This window comes from Alosa alosa, chromosome 6 (genome assembly GCF_017589495.1).
Source record: "Alosa alosa isolate M-15738 ecotype Scorff River chromosome 6, AALO_Geno_1.1, whole genome shotgun sequence".
Taxonomy (NCBI): Eukaryota; Metazoa; Chordata; class Actinopteri; order Clupeiformes; family Clupeidae; genus Alosa; species Alosa alosa.
This window is the reverse complement of record NC_063194.1, coordinates 22,208,973-22,214,972: the sequence shown is the minus strand read 5'-3', so window position 1 is coordinate 22,214,972 and position 6,000 is coordinate 22,208,973.

Below are 6,000 nucleotides of genomic sequence, written 5' to 3'. Positions count from 1 at the left end.
AGAATTGGCATTTGTGTTATTTTGGATCTTATGACTCATCAACTCGCATCCTGACTACAATGGTAGAATTACAGGTCTGTCAACATGTATGGTAAAATATCTTCAAAACAGTGCATGCAACTGGTACTGGTCTTAGATCTTGGGTTCAACATGCTGCGTGTTTGCGACATCCGCCAGCCAGCCATGCATCCTGCATCATGTTGCGTAATGTTAAATAGGCTTGGTTGCTGATTGTCCACTGTGCGGAATCCCTATAGCACAAGGAATTTAACACCTGTGTATACCTGAAATGACTCCTTAGCCATGCACATAATAAAGCTTGACTGCAAAATAGTCACCAGCCATCTCGACTTCCTCAATTCCCCCATGTGTAGGCCTACATGTGTTCCTCTGTGTTACCGGTACAATCTACTAACAAAATGGGATGAAGCAATAGCAACTAGTCCCGTTTTTTACTTGATATAAATGAACCTTACATTTTTCAGTAGCCATAGGTGTGTAGATTTGAACAAAATCTGTTTTGGTTCTTAACGGGAGCATTTACTGCTTGAAATATTTGATTTTGTTTACCACGCTCGGAGGTTAGTGCTGGCCTGATGGAGTCGCCTATTTATGCCGTTTCAACAGCACATGAATGGTTAGACCGAGAATTCTCGTCATGAAATTAAAATTCCACTGGAGCTCCAAGCGGATGTGTACATGCAGCCTTACAACACTGTTTACAGCTCTTCTAGTCACGGTAAAATGTAATATTTGGTACATAGCTAATTTAGATACACCTGTGGGTGCTTGCGTTTCTTTAGGAATCCGCCGTCTTGGTTTGTATAGAAATGGATATTAAGTGACACATACACGCAAGACGGCGGAAATAGGGGACCGACGGTAATAGGGGGAGTTCCGATACATTTTTTTTGCCCTTTTTATGCCCTTGAGACAGGACAGTGGATAATGACAGGAAGTGAGTGGGAGAGAGAGTCGGGATGGGATCCGGAAAGGACCATGGGGCGGGAATCGTACCCGGGTCGCCGGCGTACGGTGCAGCCCAGCCAGTCGTGCCACGGCCGGGGCCGAATCTACAGAAACCCTCAACCATGTCTCTTCAGCTTCTTATATGTGCAGTACCTCTCAGGTATCTGCTGAAGCTGTGGTGCAGTTTTCTTATATTTCTTTCCCTTCTATTTTTATATTCACTTTGCTGTGTTTCTGTGTGCTCTAAATAGCTCTGATGTGCTACTGGTTATTTGGAAGCTTTTGAGGACCATGTGAGCATTGATGACAAGCTGGTCTGTGTCTCACTGAGTCATAAATGTCAAGACAGTGGTCACAGACAGTGGTGAACATGACAAATACAGGCACAAGCCCCAAACCACACACAATACCCATGGGAAAAACAAGGAATCTCACAAACTTTTCATCATCGATTTCATCATGTTGACGCATTCAGTCCTGGTCTATGAAATTGTGTTGTTGTTGTTGCTGCTGCCCACTAGTATAGTTAAAGGGGAAAAAAACTTCCTTGTAGCATTGAAGTGAAAAATATTCTCATTCAGTTCTAACTTCTCACATCACAAAGTACTGTATACGACTACTACGAATTGGGATGTGTAACTCCCAGTGTGTCTGAGAGCAGAGCTCCGAACCGGTTCAAGGAACGAAAACGAAAACCGAAAACGAACGGAATTTTTTCACGGAATTTTACGAGGGAGCAGAAAGCGAACTAAAAAAAAAAATGGTCTTCAACTGTTCGAACAGAAGCGTTATTCTGAAATCCACAAAACCGGTTAATAAGTTTTTTTTTTTTTTTATATATTTTATAAAATTTCACAAAAGCATATCCTATGTCAGGAGACTATTTCGGTTGTGCGAAAAACAAGCCCGCATCTACACTGTTAATGTGAGCTAACAAGCCGCTATGTAGCCAACTAGGCCTACCCAGAGCCATATAAAAGGTAGAGTTGCGACAACTCCATTGGCGTAATGTTCCATTTTTTTCCAACAATGGCAGCTAATGGAAGCCTCAAATAGTTCCTGGAAGTTAACAATTAATAATAGCAGCAGTGCAGTTACAGCAGTATAGACTGTTTGTAGCCAACATTTCAGACTCAGATTTACATTCCTTTGCCTCATCAGAATAATAATAATAATAACAGTAATAGTAGTAAAAGTAATAGTAGGCTATCACAAGAGCCTAATTATAATAATAAAGCGATGTATCGACTATGACTTTTCTGCTGCTCAGTCATATCAGTTCAACATCAAATAGGCCTAAATTAAAAGAGGCTATAAGCCCAATAAATGTTCCACACGTAACAGCCGAATATAAGATACTTGCCTATCCCATTTCAATTAGGCAGCACCACCACCCGAACAAGCTGTCATTAAGTTTTTTGCGTTTAGTAGGCAACTTGACGGCGTTTCTTGGGCATTTAGCTTCACCATCACGTCAAGTTGTAGCGCTCATCTAGGCTATGGATTTAAGTGGCTTAAAGGCAGCAAAAGTGGGATAGTGCAACTGCTTCCCCAAAACAATTCCTCCATAACTGTGTATTTAATCGTTTGATATGTGGATAACTTTCAGTGGACTAAACAAAAGGTAAAGATTTTGTTATCACAAGGCTAGCTGGTTGAAGCATATAGCCAACTTTGTTTGCAGCAGTGAAGCTGAGTTTGTTGTTAACATTGTTGGTAACTGTCAGGGAATTTAACCCCAACATACAAGAACCACAACCGTGGTATGGCTTTGCCCACAAACTCTGGTACCAAGAGCCTGCTAATGTAAGGAAGAATTCCTCACACCATCAGTCTCTGACTCTGCAGCCCAAAAGCTGTGTCTTTTATTGTACAGATGCACACAGAAAATAGAAAGCAAGGCATAGCAACTTCATTGTGACTCATCGTGTACTCTTACCTCACCCACCCACACACACAGCATAACTGTCAACACTCCCGTTTTTCCCGGGTTTCTCCCGTATTTCAAGGTCATCTCCCAGCACCCTCCCGTTTTGTTATTTCTCCGAAAACTCCAGTAATTTGCATGGCCATCAAACTTCATTTTAAAATCATTGATGCATTCAGGTTGCCAGATTGTGTATGAAATACACCCTACACATACACGATCACTTAGTTTCAATTTCAACCGTTTTGTCATAGGCTAAAACCTGGCAACCCAAATAAGGAAGTGGGTGCAGCCTGAGTCTCGTTGTAAGGAAGCGGGCTAGATGAATGGCCTCCAGAACTAGCTGTTGAATTTAATTGATTAACACATCACATAAACTGTTATTGAGTGTTGTTGATACACTGAACTTGTTCCCTCGGAACCAAATCTGACAGCAAGCAGCTTTGGAGTTTTGGAAGTAGGCTGCAGGCAGGCAGCTGGTGGATACATAAGTGGCATGCGTAAGGTAATGGTAAAGTACAAGCAACGACCGAAATTCAGTGTTGAAACACGTGTATGAAACGTATTAAATATGCAAACACAGCTCCGGTATAAACACTGACCCCGAAAAAATCTCCCGTTTTTTGGAAAGCTAGACATGAGATGGGTGCAGTTCCTGTCTGTCTGCACACTTAACTTGTACTCTCTGTTCTTAGAACTCAGCACAACAACATTTAACTTGAACTCTCTGTTCTTAGAACTCAGCACAACAATATTTCTGCTTACACAAATGGTTATACAATAATAATAATTTCCTTACAGTTCACGTAAATGTTTCTTCAGTTAGCAGCAGTAGGGCTACTGTTTTTTTTTTTGTTGCATTCATTTTCATTGGCAAAAGCTAGCCTAATATGCATGAGAACCTATATAGATTTGAGGGAGCTGCAGCTTAGCATCAGCACAGTCATATTAACACAGCAGGCACTAGCCCAGTGAAGGATCGTGATAAGAAATTATTTATAGGCATAGGTTAGGCTTACACTAAGTCTGTAGGCTATGGGATGGATAGCCCATCTGAATGTTTTTGGATGCGCCTGTGATTTATTATTTTGGGCATAGCTACGGTATAGGCTAAATCAGGGGAAATAATGAGTACGTCTATTCTAAGGTAAAGTTCACAAAAAAATAGACTTGATAGGCCCTGCCAAACTCTGCGGAACTTTAAGAGCGAGCGATATTTTTATGCGTTCGAACCGGTTCAGGACCGATATGTTGGTGGCGGAACGCATGCAAGAACGAAAACGTTAAACATAGGCCTACCTGAACCGTTCGGAACGGAACGTTTGAAAAATAATTTCGTTTTCAAGCCCTGTCTGAGAGTGTCAGAAACAGCCCAACCTGCAAGAGTGAGAGTGTGTGTTCACTGAGTGAGATGATGAAAATGATGAATGATGTGGCTAAACGCAGGAGAAGTGCTCATCGCCACCTGCAGGCCAATTAATGAGTCTAGGCATCAGCCACAATTAAAAGAGACATTTGTCATCGCTCAGTGGGAGTGTGGTATGCTGGCCCAGATACAAACACAGACACACACATGCACACGCACACTCACATGTACACGTACACGTACACGTACACACATAACTAACCCCCTGAAAATCCCAAGGAAAGACAATAAGAAACGGATGTCTATACACATACACATGCATGCCTGCACAGACACACACACACCACATATCACACCTCACCGAAAGCAAAAGACAACATGCGTAACAGCTTTATGTCTGACTCAGTTAAAGATTAACTGAGCCTTGCTGTCCGGGTTTAGGACGAGCCTGTGAATCTTAACCAAGCCAGCATGTGAGGATCAAAGGTCATAAGCCACGGCAGGCTGATCCTCTAATGCTTTTAGCCGCAGGCTTAGAGGCCACCTCATCCCAGTCACAACCGTCTCCACCAACACCACGCTCCATCACACACACACTTTTAGACTCAAGTCATCATACACTCATATCTATTTCCCACCCAAACCCAACATCCAAGACGAATTACCATGTGTGATTCATGGTTGTGTGTTTGTTGTGTTTGGTTGAGATATTCACATTTAATTGTGTGTGTGTGTGTGTGTGTGTGTGTGTGTGTGTGTGTGTGTGAGAGAGAGAGAGAGAGAGAGAGAGCATAGGTGTGTAATCCTGTGTGTGTGTGTACATGTATGTGCACGTGAATATCTTAATGCTATATACCCCAGCTTGAGCTACAGCATGAGTGTGATGGTGCTACTCCCAAGAAGCAGACTGAGGGACAAAGAGGAGAAAGGTCAAAAGGGGCTCTGAAGGACATACAGCTGAAGAGGAGGAAGTGCACCAGCAGAGGCTCACAGATAAACCTCTCTGCTGATATCCAGGGACCACTCAACGGAGGTTTTGAATCATAGAGGTTTTGTGACTGAAGGAGGTTTACTCCAGTGTAAAGGCAGCCTAAACTAACATAACATCTGTCAAACACAGAGCAGCATCAGACTTTGTTCTTTGAGAAATGCCTGCCATTGAACTACACAGGTGTTTACCAAATTACCAAATGTTTACCAAGTTCTGACTGGTTCAGATTTGATGGCTCGTCAGATGCCAGAGGCTGCCTGAGCTGTAATCACATGCGTGTGCATGCAGCTCATTATATACAACATATACAGTCCATATGCAGCCTATCATACACACTGACACACAGAAAGACACAAAGAGCCAGAAAAAGGAACATATAAAGGCGCTGCCAGCGAGGCCTGGGGAGGCAGAGAGTGATAGCCAGGGGTGTAATTAATGGACCATCACAGGCGGGGCTGAGGGAGAGATTTAGCACCGCGCTGCTTCCCGTCTGAGGGCGGTGTTAGCATGACTGATGGCTGCATGCTGACAGCATTATGCAGAAAGCTTCGGAAAACATGAAGAAAAAGAAAAGAGAGAAAGAACGATAGCCTAATGAAATGTCATATGGAAGAATACCTCTAAGAATGTTATGGTTATGATGTGTACACTTCCTTCCTTTATTGGCTGTGTTTGCATGCCCAAAACAACACAAGAAGAAACAAGCAATGCAATGGTAGAAAAAATGAAAATAAAGGATGTGATTGT